General features: G+C 49.3%; 1 pseudogene; it reads right to left on the bottom strand.

Annotated features, from left to right (window-relative positions):
- Positions 1 to 1,551: 1,551 nt before the first annotated feature.
- LOC142018624 (galactose-3-O-sulfotransferase 2-like) lies at positions 1,552 to 15,717 on the bottom strand (annotated as a pseudogene).
- Between the last annotated feature and the right edge of the window lie 1,754 nt (positions 15,718 to 17,471).

Here is a 17,471-nt window from a genome sequence, read left to right as displayed (position 1 = left end):
GAAAAAGGGCTGGCTCTGGAGTGGGGGGTGGTAGGGGTATCTGGTTACATGGGGACCGCTCACCTGGCACTGAGATGCATCTGGCTCTAGGGTGGGACACAAGGGGCTGGTTACAGGGAGACCCCTTGCCTGGCACGGAGATGCAGCTTGTTCTGTGGTGGGAGACTCAGTTCCTGGCTCTGGCCTGGGAGACCCCCTCCAGGGCTCCCATACTCCTCTGTGACCCCACCCCTCTGCAATCACCTGGCCCCCTCCTGACCCCAGTCCCCTCTAATCCCCAGCGCCCCCAACCCCCCCACTGTGTCCCCAGCCTCCTGTGGTGCCCAGGCTTCTTCGTGACCCCAGCTCCCCTGCAATCTTCTGGCCCCCAACCCCCACACCATCATCCCAGATCCCCATCCGCCCTCTGCTGCCCCCACAGAACCCCAAACCCGCTCTGTGATCCTGGACATCCCCTTGTGCCATCCCCGCATCTCTCCCCTGCCCCACCTCTCAGGAGCACCCCAGACCAGCAGTGGAGAGCATTCTTTACTGCTACCACTCCACTACGAATGGTAAGCAGTTGAATTGGTTTAACTGCTGACCCTTGAACCAATTCAACAGAGCAGGGAGTGAGCAGACAAATGGGGGTGGAGACAACAGTCTGACCAGCCACAAATTGCTCTTGAATAGCCATATGCAGCGCACACACAGATGCACACAGATGGCTTTTAAAACTGATCCAGCCAGTTTGGTGGCATCTGAGGCAACTGCCTCAGTCACCTCGCCCTCGTTACAGTCCTGTTAATTATCACACCCTCTCTAGGTACATAGATACAACCTGTTACCCAGGATATTGTCTCATGGGGGAGGCCTGGCACTTTTCAGACACTCAGGAATGTTGCATCTCAGGAGTCTGTTCCCATGTTTCAACTGCTGGCACGTTGCATCATGTGAGGTTAGTTCCATTGGCTTGTGATATAAAGCACAAGCAAATGAACTGGAACACAAAGCATGCTATATCTGCTCTTTGCAATGTCTGTGTGCAAGAAACTGCCTTGTATTGCTCTGGCAATCCCTGTGTTACCCTAGAATAGAAAAGCGCTGATTTCCTGCAGAGCCACTTCTCTGTAGTCTTTTCCACTTACAAAATCAATGCGGGTATTTATACTAAACCTGATGCTGTGACTTAAACTATTATTTCACTCCCAGAAGAAATGCTGGTATCTGTGCAGCATGAAGGAGGTGGTAAGGGAACAAGTCACACCTCCCCAGCTCTTTAGCCAGTGTCCACAGACACCTGTCTTCTTTCTCCTCCCTCCCCCACCAGTGTGGTCTCTGTTTGCTCTGATCTGCAAGGAATGACCTGCCAGACTGAGTCAGCCAAGGAGCTGTATGTCCCTATGTCTGACACACCCTCTGTCACCCCTCCCTACTCTCAGATATCTCTAAGGAAATGTCATAGTTTACTTTCATTGGGACAGCAAAAAGAAAAGTGTCTCTGGGAGACATGTGAACAAAGTAGAGGCATCTGGTATAAGTGTTCTTAATATTAATGACCCACCAACACAGTCACCGCCGCCACAAAGGAAAGGATGTGCTCTTCCTCTTCTTCTGTGGGAACTGACGTGCATACAGATATGACATGTACTGGAGCTCAGGCATGATGAGTCTCAGGCAGGCTCTCAGAGTCTCATTGGACAGGCCTTCTTTAAGATTATAGCCCAGAATATTTGCACGGCCTGACTGGAAGGGCTGAAGCTTTTTGTCTTTGATCTTAGTCTTATCTATTGGTTCTGGGTCCAAGAGACATAGCTCCATGAGCTCCTTTTGCTTCCTTCTCAGGAGATTCACCTCCTGAGACAATTTGTCCAGCCCTATTGTCTCCTGCATTCTCCTCCAGAAGCTCCTGTTGAAATGCTGGTAGAGCTTCCAGTCCAACGAGCACCATTGTTTATCTTTTCCTTGCTCTCAGGGCTCATGCTCTGGACGGTCTCCTGACTTCGGGAGTTCAGCTTGAAGTAAACCACATCGTCCAGGTCCCAGCCCAAAGTCTCCTTCAGCAGGACCGTGGACTCATCGAAGTACTCGGTGAGCAGCAGCAGCTGAAAAGTCTGCTCGATCTCCTCTATGACTCTCTGGATGTAGTCTTCAGCATCCACTGCATCGTTATTATAGCCAAAGTCAAACCACATGTAGTTCCCGGCATGAACGTTATTTGTGCATTCGCTCAGATTGTAATATGTCCATGGAGATGCCAAAAACTCATTCACATCCTTTGATCTTATAAATGCTGGTGTGAAATCTTTGTTGTAGGCGTAGGAGGATTCCATCAGTGACACTGGGTTTCTCAGGATGGAAAAGTAGGTGGTGGTGTTTGGCATTACTTTTTGCGCCTGTGTGAAAGGAGGCACCACAGCATGGCCATTAACGTATTTCTTGTTGCTTCACAGGAGAGGTTGTACTGGTACAGAAAGGGCTCCTATTCTACCTTAACGGTCACCACGCCCAGCTGACAAGGACAGGGCAGATGATTAGGAGGGTGTTAAAACATAGTCATGGTGGCAAACAAGCATTGTACTGGCTGGCTCTAGGTAACTGGTCCACCTCTCTCTCCTGGTAAGAGGACTTGCCAACATTGCTACATTGCTGCAAACATGGCTCTGTCCATGCACTCAGGGAAGCAGAGATGCCTCATTGCTATTAGCCTTGACTGGACAGTTTGGGGTGTTACTCTGGGCTGCATGACGGAGTTAGTGGCTGACCCATCGCACACGGCTCTGAAACTCCAGGGGTGTGTGCTCTCCTGAACATTATGGACGTGGCTGAGGCTGAAGGCACGTTGGGTTGAGGACTTTGGTGACAGGCAAGATCCACATTTATGTACGCTCAGTGACCTGCTCAACTGCACAGTGGGACCATTAGCTGCAGCAGCAGTAGTTGTGAGAAGAAGGCTGTGTAACAAACCCTTATCCTGGCCTTGGTAACAGATGGATTTCACCTCCCAAACTGCTTCTCGCGCCCTCCAGGTATAGTCTGAATGCTCAGGAGATATGAGCAGAGAGTGACTTTCACCCCAGTTACTCTATCAAGGACAGAGAGGCATACAGACAGGTCATGGCCAGGCCTATTAGTTGAATCTATCTTTTTCAAGCAAAGGGTTCCTCCTTTGAGCTGAGCATGGCAACTCCAGCCTTTCTTTAAAAAAAGGACTAACCTTCAGTCCTCAGATTCCCAGAGGGCTATTCAGGTAATCAATGCTGTTCTCCAGCACAAGGGGGCTTTGCAAATGAAGGCTAATTCACCATTTCTTATCTCTGCCAACATTTTACAAGCCAATTGCAATGAGCTTCATGAACGGAAAGGTGTCTACTGAGCGATGGTAGTGCTATCTAATAACCAGGGATTCTAGAAATATGTTTGGCAGGGGTAAATATGACAAACTTGTATTTTGATAGAAAATTGTTAATTTTTACGTTTAGGCCCCTCTGCATGTGGGTCCCTCTGGCTCTGAAGAAGACAATTCCCATAAGGCTTTGGGAAGGAAAGGGGGCTTTTTAGGTAGGCTGGAAAAAAGAAAATGGTGATCTACTGTTATTGAAGAGTTTAGTCTGATAGAACATTCTACTTGAAGACAAGTGTGAAGTTTTCTCCAGGCAGGAACTGCTTTAGGGAGCTGCAGCTGGCTAATAAGAGACGGTGACCGGAAGGAAGTTTATCTGTGTCTGTTAGAGCACTGCACAGGCCAGCTCCAGATGAGAGAGGCTGGTCTGCTTCTTGTTTGATCTGGACGGACAGACTGAAGCCTCACCCAGCTGTCTGCAATCCCGTGGAACAACAGCCACATGTCAACGCAAGCAACTGGCACTTTGATAATTAAACAGTGTACACTCTGGGGTGGGATAACTAATGAGAGTGTACATGCCAGTTACGTTTGGTTTATTTCTGCGTAGATTGTTAATTGATTTCATAGATGTTTAGTCTGTAACCCTGTCTCCTTAACTTGTTAAGTAAAGGTGTGTGTTGATTTTTATGTGGCCTGTTAGACATATTCTCTTTATAATTACTGTTTGGGAGTTTAATCCAGATCATAACTGAAATAAGCTTCCTGGAAGATTCCCGAGGCACACCATTATCCGTGTGAAGGGGCCAGCCTGGTGGAGGCACTGCCATTTTACAGAGCTTTAGAAAGCAGGGGTGGAAAGGGGATTCCCAACTATCCAACATCAACACTGAGACACTCAGGATCTTCTTTAATATTGAGCCCATCAGGTTCAAAGACAGACAACTGAGTGCTGCCTGCTCCCGAGGAACCCAGGGAGGAGAGAAAAGGGGTTACATACATTTATAAGAAAAAAAATACACACACACTGGAATCTCCGTTACCTGGTGTAAATGGGACCAGGGTCAGATCTGATAAGTAGATAGTCAGCTAATAAGGACAATGAGCAGTGCTTAAAAATTGCACAGCTACCTATAAAACACTGTGTTCACAATCCCTGCATGTATTGCCGCCAGGAAAATGAAAGACCAGCGTTCCATTTTAGTCATGGAACAACACAGATTTCTGTTTATTAGAAGAGAATTCAACGGATCTTTTCCCTGGCTGGCCTAAGTCAGCGTAACCTCCTCGAAGTCAATGGACCACACCCACCGCTGACACCAGCCAAAGATCCAGCCCTGTCTGCTGCTCAGCTAGAGACCAGCGCATCCTTCAACCAATGGTGCTGTTGGTCTCGATGTTGTGTTTGCCAGTGCCCGTCATGATTCTGATAGTCCTGGTGTGGATTCTGTGAGTGCTGAGACCCTTGGTACTGTGGACCTCTGTTCAGAATCCTCCGATGCTGATGTTGTTCTTGCTACCGGGGTGATTGTCTCGGTGCCGCATTTTCCGGTGAAGGCTGCTTCAAGACAAGTGAGCTCCTTGGTTCCAAGGTGTGTCTGTGCACATGAGCTGGAGCCACTGATTTTTGCTCTTTGGGCCGTTTGTTCCTTTTCGACACAGAGGGATCGTGGCTTTCAGCCTCACTCGTCCTGCTTGTAGGTAGAATTGGCAAAGCTCGAGTAGGAGATGATCTCTTTTTTTTGTGGCCTGGAGAAGCCAATGAGGCCACTTTGCACTTGTGAGGTGCTGTTGAACCCTGATGGGGAGTAGGCTCAGAGGTAGAAGGCTGAAGAGCCTTGTCAAAGAGGATCATCTTCAGCCTCATCTCTCTATCCCAGCCTTGCAGTGAGCTTAGAGCTGGGGGGATCCCAGGCAGCAGATGCATTTGTCATGGCCAGAAGAGGCTGACATAGCTTCGCGGCATGACTCACACTTTTTAAAACGTTCCACAGCCATTTTTATTTGTTTGTCTTTTGTAGAATGGTAAATGGTATTTAACCGTACTTTAGGATGGTAAACAGTAGTTAATAGCAGATTAAAAAAAAACTTCTAAGTAACTCAGAAAATTTATTCTGTAACTGCACCTTTCCCTCCCCTCCTTTTTTAAAAAAAATGATAACTATGTGCAATAAAGAGTTTCAAAACGTTCAGACAGTAAAAGAAGCTGTTAACAAGCAAATTCACTTTTCTTGCAGGCGTGCGCTGGAGCACAACCAAACTCTGTCTGCAGCTGCGGGCAGTTGAGAGGACCTGGCTTGGAGCAGATCGCGCATGTAACTAACAGCGCACAAAGGGCCCAGTGTGCCCCTGCAGGTGCGCAGTCCGGCTAACTACGGCTTGAAAATCTCTGAACTGTGGTGCCAAAGTGAGCCTGACACCTGATGTGGAGCGCCCAGGGGGACCACTCGAAGAGCAACATAAGCTTCGACTCACGACCAGTTTGGGGTTTGTGCCCTGTGTTCTGAAGAGTCTGCACAGACGTCGGGGCTCCCACTCTTGTGCTACCTTGGAAGCCTCACAAGGATGTCATCAGTTCGTCTGCAGCAATGGACACTGAGGCTTCCTGGCAGGAAAAGCTTGATAACTCGAAGGATAGTTCAGCACTGGAGCAGGTTACTGGGTGAGGCTGTGGAATCCCCATCACTGGAGGTTTTCAAGCACAGGTTCGACAGCCACCAGCAGGGATGGGCTAGGTCAGTGGTTCCCAAACTTTTCGGCATGTCGCCCACCATTTGATTTTTGAGAAACCCTCACACCCCCCACCTCTTCTTTACCATCATCCAACCCCTTTTTAATAAAAAAATTAAATCAGTAATTTAAAATGAACACAAACACTAGAGGTACAAATGTTATTTAAAATTAAAAACAAGAACTTTTTTTTTTCTTGGCCCCTTGTGGGTGCCTTGTGCAGTCCCAGTTGGCCAGCGGCCTGAGCCCATGTGCCAGCCACCACAGCTGCCTACAGCAGCCACGTGCCCACCTCAGCCGCCGGCCCAATCCCCACGCTGCTTGGGCCAGCTGCTATCCCGAGCTACCCGAGCCCCACATTTCTGGGGAAGCCACCAGCCCAAGCCACCTGAGCCCTGTAAGGCCGGAGCCAGCCACCCAAGTCCTGTGAGTCCTGCAAGCTGGCCGGCTGCCTGAACACTGCAACCCACCTGCCCAAACCCCTCCCCACCCCTGACCTCTGCATCCTCCTACAAAGCCAGGCACCTCCAGCCCCCTGCTCTTACCCCATCCCCCGTTACCTGAGCCAGGCACCCCCAGACTTCCATCTAACTCCCTCCTCCTCCCCGCCCACCAACCCACTCTCACTCACCTTTGCATGTGGATATTTGCCAGCTAACTGCTTTTTATACCGGCTGCCCAGGAACACACACATAAAATGGCAGGGACTGAGAGCAAGAAGCAAAGGGTGGGGAGAATGATAGGGGAAGCTGGGTTGCCTTGCGCCCCCTGAGGAATTTCTTCGGTAAACCATGGCCTACGTATATTTGCTCAGATGGACTAGACATCTTGAGATCCCTTCCGCCGTACATTTCTAGCAGTGTTTGTCATCAGAAGGCCCCTCTGGTTAGGAGCTGTAGAAGAGTCAAGCCATTGGTGGATCAGTCCCAGAACAGCCCCGCAACACAGTGGGATGGGTTATAATAGCACTTTACAAGCAGGCTTGAGCCGAAAGCGTCTTCACTGCTGAAATCCTAATGCCAGGCTTTGATATGGGCGTATTTCCAATGTCGAATGTATGCGCTAAAAAAGAATCTGGACCAACTCTTGAGCCTTTGTATCAAAGTGGAAGGAAACAGCAGCTTCACAGTCTTGCCAAAATTACACCACTTAAAGACTGCTTCCCCTGCATTGCCCCAGCAGCTAGATCCAAGGAAGGAATACCCAGCTTGCAATTAATCACATACCTGAAATAAAGCCCCACATCTCAACTCTGAGACATAGGAACCAGTGACACAGATTGTGAACGCATTCCCTGCAGCTTCCTACAAGGCTAGTTCTTGATCCTACCCCTATGACCACTTTCCCCCACTCCACTGCCATCATCTTACCTCCAAGTGCACCCTAATCTTTTCATACTGTCTCCGGCCTGGCCTGGGTGCTTGAACTACTATTCTTTGTAAGCCCACAGAGCAGGTCCCTCTGGTTCCAGCTCCTCCAGTGTCTTGTGTTAGTGCCACTCTTTCCAGCAACCCACCAGGTCTGAGACAGGGAGGGACAAAGGGCGTGGCTATGTGTCAACTGCATTCGAGTGCTCAAAGATTCCTCTTCAAATGAACAAATTGCCCCAGCTCTGGCCTCCATGCAGAAACTTGGGGCAAACATCATGTACGTATTAGAAAATGAATTGTATTTGGTTTGAACATAACGTAATAAATAGGAGGAACAGTGGGGAAAATGGCTGTTAGCCTTTCCAGACAACTCTACCCATTTCTGGAGTGTGATTTCTCTTGTGTAGCCCAAGAGTCACCTCACTTAACAACTTACCAAACCAGACACACAAAAATTTTACAGCACACTAGTTCTGACCCATTGCTACTTTGGCATTTTACCAAATATTCACAAAATAAACTGGTTGGAGTACGAATATTATATTTTCTTTCCAGTATGATACTTTGGTTATGCAGAGGTGTTTGCCATATAAATCAAGCACTCAGGCTCCCAGATACTGAGACAGCATTAATGGAGGACCGCAAAAAAAATGGACCACTATGCCTGAAAATGAAGGCTCAAAATAAACCCTGGGAAAACAATAGTAAGCACGTTTCACATTGATACCTAGGTAGGTAGGTAGGCATCCTTCAGTCTGCATAAACTATGTATCGCGCCCTTTAAAGTTTCAATTGAGGACTTCATTTACAGCGTCTATTGTGACTATAAAGACCCACACGAGAGTGACAGTCCTTGCTGCATCTCTTGCAGATGTAATGGGTGTCTGGCAAATCCTTATTGTGCTTTCTGTGTGCTCGCTTCTCCTCTGCTAGCTGTCTGATCTTCATCTCGCCTTTCTGAAGGCCCTTGTGTAACCCTTGCCTCCATTTGCTGCGGTCATCTGCTAGTTCTTCCCAGTTGTCCAGCTCAATGTCTACCTCTCTGAGGTCTCTCTTGCAGACATCTTTATAGTGCAACTGGGGGCGTCTGGGAGGTCTTTTGCCAGAGGCTAGCTCACCATACAGGATGTCTTTTGGAATCCTTCCATCGTCCATCCTGTGGATGTGGCCAAGCCAGCAGAGTCGACGCTGCCTGAGGAGGGTGTGCATGGTTGGGATTCCAGCTTGCTCGAGGATGGCGGTGTTGGTCACTCTGTCCTTCCATGATATTCCAAGGATGCGCCTGAGGCAGCACAAGTGGAAGACGTTCAGCCTCTTTTCCTGGTGGGCATACAGGGTCCAACTCTCGCTGCCATAAAGGAGGGTGCTGAGGATGTAGGCTCTGTAGACTTGCATTTTGGTGTGAGTGTACAGCTTGTTGTTATTCCACACTCTCTTGCTGAGTCTGGACAGAGTTGTGGATGCTTTTCCGATCCGCCTATTTAGCTCAGTGTCCAACGACAGGGTGTCAGTGATGGTGGACCCGAGGTAAACGAACTCGTGGACGACCTCTAATGTATAGTTGTCAATGCTGATTGATGGGGATTCAGCAACATCCTGATTGAGTACGTTTGTCTTCTTTAGGCTGATGGTAAGCCCAAAGTCCTTGCACGCTTTGGAGAATTGATCCAGCATTTTTTGAAGCTGGTCTTCTGTGTGAGACACTACAGCAGCATCGTCTGCAAACAGCATGTCTCTGATGAGGACTTCCCGCACCTTAGACTTAGCTTTCAGCCTTGCAAGGTTAAACAGTTTCCCATTAGATCTTGTGTGCAGCAAGATGCCCTCTGTTGAAGATCCAAAGGCATGCTTCAGGAGGAGTACAAAGATGATCCCGAACAATGTCGGAGCAAGCACGCATCCTTGTTTGACGCCGCTCCTGATTCTGAAAGCATCCGATAATGCACCATCATATTGGATGGTTCCTCTCATCTCTTCGTGGAACGACTGGATCATCTTGAGTAACCGTGGAGGACAGCCTATCTTGTGGAGCAGTTTGAACAGACCATCCCTGCTGACCAAGTCAAAGGCCTTGGTCAAGTCGATGAAGGCTATGTAGAGTGGCTTTCTCTGCTCCCTGCACTTCTCCTGCAGCTGCCTTAGAGAGAAGACCATGTCAACGGTAGACCTCTCTGCGCGGAATCCGCACTGCGATTCGGGGTACACCCTCTCAGCAATCTTCTGGAGTCTGCCAAGGATGACGCAAGCAAACAGTTTACCAGTGACGCTTAGGAGGGAGATTCCACGGTAGTTGTTGCAGTCGCTTCTGTCTCCTTTGTTCTTATACAACGTTACAATGTTAGCGTGGCGCATATCCTGTGGAACCTCACCCTCTTTCCAGCACAGGCACAGCAGCTCATGCAGGGGTTCCAGGAGCGTGTCCGCGGCACACTTGATTACCTCTGGTGGTTTACCATCCTGACCAGGGGCCTTTCCTGCTGCAATGCTGTCGATGGCTCTCTTCAGTTCATCCACAGTCGGTTCCTGATTCAGTTCGTCCATTACTGGTAGGAGCTCGATGGCATCGAGGGCTGTGTCAACCACAACGTTCTCACGTGAGTGTAGCTCGGAGTAGTGCTCGACCCAGCGCTCCATCTGTTTGGCTTTGTCAGTGATGACTTCACCAGATTTGGATTTCAGAGGTGCCATCTTGTTCTGGGTGGGTCCTAATGCCTTCTTCATACCCTCGTACATTCCTCTGAGATTACCAAAGTCGGCACAGGTCTGGATGCTGCTGCATAGCTGGAGCCAGTGGCTGTTGGCACAGCACCTGGCTGTCTGCTGTACTGTTCTTCTGGCCTCTCTAAGCGCTTGCTGGGTACTCTGGCTCGGTGAGCGTTTGTACTGCAGGAGTGCAGCGCGCTTCTTTTCAATGACTGGAATCATCTCATCGGAGTTAGCTTCAAACCAGTCGTTCGTGTTTCTAGCTCTTCTTCCAAACACCGACAAGGCCGTGTTGTAAACTGTATCCCTCAGATGTTGCCATTTGGATGTCACATCGGCGCCCCCAGGGCCGCTGCGCAGATTTTCCTGGAGGGTCTCTCTGAACTTTTCAGCTTTCTCCGAGTTTGCTGTCTTTCTGGCATCAATGCGGGGCCTTCCAGCAGGTTTAGAGCGGTACAGCTTCTTGGGTCTCACCTTGAGCTTGGAGCAAACTAGCGAGTGATCTGTATCACAGTCAGCACTATGATAGCTGCGTGTCAGAAGGACGTTTTTGAGGTTATTACACCTAGTGATGACCACGTCTAGTTGATGCCAGTGCTTCGAGCATGGGTGTCTCCACGGCACTCTGTGCTGTGGCTTCGTTCGGAAGAATGTGTTTGTGATGCACAGATTGTGGTACGTGCACAGTTCAAGGAGACGCTGTCCATTGTCATTCATCTTTCCCACACCCAAGTGTCTTAAGCAGGAAGGCCATGAGGCCCAATCACCTCCAACTCTTGCACTGAAGTCACCCAAGATGTACAGTTGTTCACAAGCAGGTATTCGCGCTACAGCAGCACTAAGCACGTCATAGAACTTGTCTTTTACTTCTGGTGTGGCATACAGGGTTGGAGCATTGATCCCAAAAGTGCCAAAATCACATTGAAAGTAGCTTTCTGAAGTAAAATTTGTAACCCGATTCCACCCCAGCAAGTCTCAGAGTGAAACTCAACAGCACACTCTGCTCCCATGATCTTCTTGAGAAGGTAGCTGCAAAGCTAAAACTGAGAACCAGCCTAATCCCATGGAAGAGGCAATTTTCGCTTCCTTTTCATGTTGGTATTTCACAGCTTCTCAGCTTGGTTAACCAGCATGTTTGCACCCAAGGCCCTGTTTGGATCAAAGGCGGCACATGCAATGTGGCCAGACTCTTTGATGGTGTAAATCAGCATAGCTCCATGCCCATCTAAGCCATACTCTGTCCCCACAGTCCATACGTGCTTGCAAACTGTATGCTGGGCTGGTGCTTAGAGTGCCCTAGCAGCCATGGTTGAGCTGGAGTCGCAATAACATGAGATTTCCAGGAAGAGCCGTTTCTTCCGGGACTATTGTCTTTCACATTTCCCAAGTCCTGACTCAAGAGTTTGACTGAATATTCCACATCCCCAGGGGGTCGTTGCCACCAGCCTGGACAAAGGAGCCTTGAGGCTACTCCAGTGGACTCAGGGCTGCTGACAAGAACAGAGAAGCGGAAGGCAGTTAATTTCCCATCTTTGCCCCTGCACCCGCCATCCCCAGCTGCACACACCCTGCACCACGTGCCGCTCTCTGAAAGTGGAGAGCTGGTACAAGGAGTTCAGGGGCAGCAAAGTTTACGGGAACCTCCAGTGTTCAAAGACTTCGGAACTCTCTGCAGAAAGCAGAGTTGGCACCTGTCGCTGGTGGTATTTGACTGGAGAGCTGACTGATGGGCTGGCTGTGTGCCAAGGCCACTTCTGCTTGCTGAAGGTGATAGAATCTTATGTGGCAAGAATCCTGTGATGCTGGTCCCCTTGGTGCAGGGAATGTGCCCTGTAGGATTGGTTAAAGAAAACAAAACCAACCCTGGAGAACAAGAATAGACTTGGTCTTCTCCAAGGTTGGGGACAGGGGAGTGGGGGGAGCTGGGGCTGAGACTGGAGAGTGCACTGGGGAGCTGGAGAGGATGTTGTAAGGTGTCCGGTGAATGTGGGGGAAGGAAGAGGCAGCACAGCACTGCCAGGTCCCAAAAGGGCTATGTCTACACTAGCCCCAAACTTCGTAATGGCCACGTAAATGGCCATTTTGAAGTTTACTAATGAAGTGCTGCAATACATATTCAGCGCCTCGTTAGCATGCGGGAGGCTGCAGCACTTCGAAATTGACGCGGCTCGCCGCCGCGTGGCTCTTCCAGACGGGGCTCCTATTCAAAACGACCCCGCATGCTTCGAAGTCCCCTTATTCATGTGAGCAGGTGGGAATAAGGGGACTTTGAAGTAGGTGGGGTCCTTTCGAAAAGGAGCCCCATCGGGACGAGCCACTCAGCGGCGAGCCGCATCAATTTTGAAGCGCCGTGGCCACCTGCATGCTAATGAAGTGCTGAATATGCATTTCAGCGCTTCATTGGTAAACTTTGAAATGGCCATTTGCATGGCCATTTCAAAGTTAGGGGCTAGTGTAGACACGGCCAAGGAGTTTGGGAAGGCGACAGGATAGGGACAGGGTTTCCTGCCAGCCTGTACCTGTTTGGAGCTATGAGGTTAGATGTCCCTCTCTTGCATGATGCTGTTAGTCTGTTTGCCAGGAGATGGGTATGAGTGACAGGAGAGAGATCACCTGACGATTACGCAGTCTGCTCTTTCCCCTGGAGCACCTTGCATTGGCCACCATCAGAAGATAGGATCCTGGGCTTGAGGGAAATTGAGTTGACCCAGTGTGGCCATTCTTACATCTCTGAGCTGGGGCACAGACACAGACGAAAGAGAGGGCTGCATAGGGGAACTGTCCAGCCCCTGTTTGGTGGGAAATTCCTGTATTTGGCACTCCAAAATGCCTCCCTAATTATGTTTGAAAAGGAGCTAATTGTCCCATATTTGGGTTCCCCCTCACCTGATGATTTTTTACGCCAGCAGCTGCTGGCCAGAAAGCACTGGGCTGCCTCATCCATGCTTCTTCCCTGGGGCCCCGGGGGGGAGTGGGGAGGGCTGGCAGCTACCACTTCCCCAGAGTTGGGGGTTGGGGGACCGCAGGTCGCTGCCACCTGCTTCCCTGCTCACTGGGACTTGGTGGAGCCAGGGGGAGCCAATCCCTCCCTGCAACAACGCCCTGTGCCGTATTTGGCACAGTAGTTGTTAACCTTCTCCAAAATCCCCACTGCAGTTCTGCAGAGTGGGGAGGGACAACTGGCACAGCAAGGACAGGTTCTGAACCAGCCGCTGCACTCCAGGGCTGGAGTGGATGTCGTCTGTTCTCAATAAGCTGAGTGAGTTACCAATACTCATGCAGTATCTGAGGTAGAAAACAGCTGATATACAGCACCCTGATTGATTGATTGAACGCTTAGAATTCCTTCCCTTGCCATGGGGCAGCTCTGGGAGAGGGACACCCTCTTTACCACTCTGAGAGCTGTAAGCACTGCACTGGAATAATTGTTAATGTTCCCACACACACACACCTCAGACAAAGGGAATGTGTGCACCGCTCAGCTTGAAATCATGTGTTGATTCGAAAACAAGCCCAATCTGTATGCCTAAATCACCTGACCTGTTCAAAGAGCAACAGGATAATATGACACTGTCTTTATTGTTAATTATTAACATTGTAAACAGCAGCTTAGTGCCAGTTATCTCCCTTTCATTGAAAGAACCCAGCAGAGAGGACAAGTTATACAAACCACACCCAATCATCATGTCACTCATTGCTGATATGCAACCACTTCATGGGCAGAAAGGAGCAACCCTTAACAGATCAGGCCAGAACACAAGGGATAATAATCAATTTAGTTGAAAGTCAAAGACAAGTGAAAGGGAACTGCAAGGGAGGCTGCCTGAAATGCTCTACCCTGGAAACACAGCACAGCCTGGGAATGTTAGACTTGGGGCCATAATTGCAATGTGGGGTAAATGCGTTTGATGATATAAGATGGTTTTGACCATTGTATGTTTACTTGAGAACAAGGGCTGGCTCTGGCGTGGGAGGTGCAGGGCAGCTGGTTATAGGGTGATCCCTTGCCTGGCACAGAGATGCAACTTGCTCAGTGGTTGGAGACTCATTTCCTGACTCTGGGGTGGGGGACCCCCCTCCAGGGCTCCCAAACTCCACTGTGACCCCAGCTGCCTGCAATCCCCTTTGCCCCCATGAAGCCTCCTCCATGGCTGTAGCCCCTCTGCGATCACCTGGCCCCCTCCTGGCCCCAGCCCCTACAATTCCGGTCAGGCTTTGGGAAGGAAAGGGGGCTTTCTAGGTCGGCTGGAAAAAAGAAGATGGTGATCTACTGCTATTGAAGAGTTTAGTCTGATTGAACATACTACTTGAAGACAAGTGTGAAGTTTTCTCCCAGGCAGGAAATGCTTTGGGGAGCTGCAGCTGGCTAATAAGAGATGGTGAATGGAAGGAAGTTTATCTGCGTCTGTTAGAGCACTGCACAGGCCAGCTCCAGGTGAGAGAGGCTGGTCTGCTTCTTGTTTGGTCTGGACGGACAGACTGAAGCCTCACCCAGCTGTCTGCAATCCAATGGAACAACACCCGCATGTCAATGCAAGCAACTGCAACTTTGATAATTAAACAGTGTACACTCTGGGGTGGGATAACTAATGGGACTGTACATGCCAGTTACGTTTGGTTTATTTCTGTGTAGATTGTTAAGTGATTTCATACGTTTAGTCTGTAACCCTGTCTCCTTAACTTGTTAAGTAAAGGTGTGTGTTGATTTTTATGTGGCCTGTTAGACATATTCTCTTTATAATTACTGTTTGGGAGTTCAATCCAGATTATAACTGAACTAAATTTCCTGGAGGATTCCAAAGGCAAACCTTTAAGCATGTGCAGGGGCCAGTCTCGTGGTGGCACTGCCATTTTACAGAGCTTTAGAAAGCAGGGATGGAAAGGGGATTCCCAACTATCCAACATCACCACTGAGACACTCAGGATCTTCTTTAATATTGAGCCCATCAGGCTCAAAGACAGACAACTGAGTGCTGCCTGCTCCCGAGTAACCCAGGGAGGAGAGAAAAGGGGTTACATATGTTTATTAGAAAAATAAAAATACACACACACTGGAGTCTCCGTTACCTGGTGTAAATGGGACCAGGGTCAGATCTGATAAGTAGATAGTCAGCTAATCAGGACAATGGGCAGTGCTTAAAAATTACACAGCTACCTATAAAACAGTGTTCACAATCCCTGCATGTCTTGTGGCCAGGGAAATGAAAGTCCAGCGTTCCATTTTAGTCAGGGAACAACACAGATTTCTGTTTATTAGAAGAGAATTTTGGGGATTTGTTTAGTATAGAACATTAGGATCCCTGTTGATAACAAACAGCACCACAGTCATTTCACAGGACATCTCCCCGCTGGCACTGCCCCAGAGCTCACCTCAGGGAGGTTAAACCTCATGTGGTTCCACATGATTTTGTAGCTTTGTCCCATGCTTTGAAATCCTTCTACAACGTGGGCCCTGAAGCAGTGAGGATAGCCCAGGTGGTAGGCCTGGCCAGCAGGAAGGGCCAAGGTAAGATTGTGCTTCTCTGCAAAGCGGAATAGGATGTTCATGACGGTGCTGCTGGCAGTTCTGTGGATCTTGAGAAACATCACGTTTGTCCGGGGTTACCTGCGTCACAGGTGCTTGATGGGAAACCCCCACATTCTGTAGGAATGTTAAAACAAAGATTTCTCTAGTGCTGTAATCCATAGCTTCCATCTGGCAGGGCAGCTTGAGCCCCAGCCTTTTCCTACCCACCTGTCCTGCTCACTTTACTTTCCAAAGAGCCAGTGGAGTTTAAGCTGTACTGTCTTTCCTTAAAACAACTTGGGACAGATCCCTACATCTGGTGTAAATCAGCATCACTCCATTGAATTCAATAGACCTTTTCCCTGGCTGGCCTAAGTCAGCATAACCTCCTCTAAGTCAATGGACCAAACCCACCTCTGACACCAGCCAAAGATCGAGCCCTGTCTGCCGCTCAGCTAGAGACCGACGCATCCTTCAGCCCCCGGGGCCTCCCCATTAGTAGCACCGTATGCCAGCCTGGCGCTTTCAGCTCCATGCAATAAGTAATGTATTTGTACCTGATTTGGGGGCAGGGGGGGATTTGGCTTCTCCTACATTCTCCCTCTTGCTGTGTTTGTATTGTCACAGCCACCTGCACTGCTGGGTGCTCTGCACTACCGGTACATTACTTATCAGTGTTAAATCTGGATTTAGGAACCCAACCTCACGTCCCAGTCTCAAGAAGCCCAGCCCGAGCCTCTGTGCTTAAGGCGACATTTAGCAGTGCAGAACTATTAGCTCTGACAGGTCATTTTGCTACATGCCCTGTCCATGCATGGCCAGCAAGTTCTCCCATGCTATTCACCTACAAAGAGGACTTACGAGGTGCTGTTGTCGTTCACATGGAAGAACACAGATAGAAAAATGACTCCCAGCCAAAGAGTGACAAGCCACAAGAGCCTGGAAGACCTGCAAAAGAAACAGATCCAGTGAGCCCAAAAGAAAATGGTACGTCTGCCCTGTTCAACCCACACCAAAGTTCTGTGCCACTCTTTGTAACTGAGGGCAGGTCTACACACACATCTGGTTTGTGGTGAGCTGGGTGTAAATCTGCCCCACGCCAGCCTGCTGCGCACAACCATTTGTGTGGGCCCTGCTGATACACATTAAAGTTCCTGGTATGGACATAAGGACAGCCGTAGTGGGTCAGTCCACGGATGGAAAAAATAGAACAAACAGAGCTTGCCTCTATCAATTGCTTGTGAGTCATTACCTGTGTTAAACTCAGTTGCAATATCTGCAATGTAATATTTGGGCAGGTGTAGGATGATTACACTTGTAAGGTTGGTCATATTCCTGGAGATTTCATCACATGATACAGGTTGGACCTCCCTGTCAAGCACCCTTGGAACCTGAGCTGTCCCCAATGAGGGAGTTTGATGGACCAGGGGAGGTCAATGCTCCCTTGCTGGCCTCTGACTCCTGCTCATGTGCTCAAGCAAAGGAATCTGAACCCAAGAGAGGTCATTGATTAGTGTGAAGAGCTGCCCTTCTACAGAACTCGCTCCAACCCTTCCAAAAGAGGAGACCAGCTCTGGGTGAACTTTACAACAGGAAACTCCCTACTTCTGGGACTGCAAAATTATCAACAAAAGGAGTAAAAGCTCTTAGTGTTGCTCTGCTCCCCATGAACAGGAATCACCCAAAGGGACTCCTGCCAACCGAGTCTGCAGCTGAGAGCAGGAGAGGGATAAGTCCCCCACTCCTCTTCTTATTCCTGTACCAAAAGACCTAAGTCTCTCTGTGGTGCTTGGGCTATGTCTGTACTGATACTAGACACTTGGGCTGGCCAGAGCCAGCT

Source organism: Carettochelys insculpta, chromosome 10 (genome assembly GCF_033958435.1).
Source record: "Carettochelys insculpta isolate YL-2023 chromosome 10, ASM3395843v1, whole genome shotgun sequence".
Lineage (NCBI taxonomy): Eukaryota > Metazoa > Chordata > Testudines > Carettochelyidae > Carettochelys > Carettochelys insculpta.
Note: the sequence above shows the minus strand (reverse complement) of the source record. Positions and strands in the feature narration are given on the sequence as shown.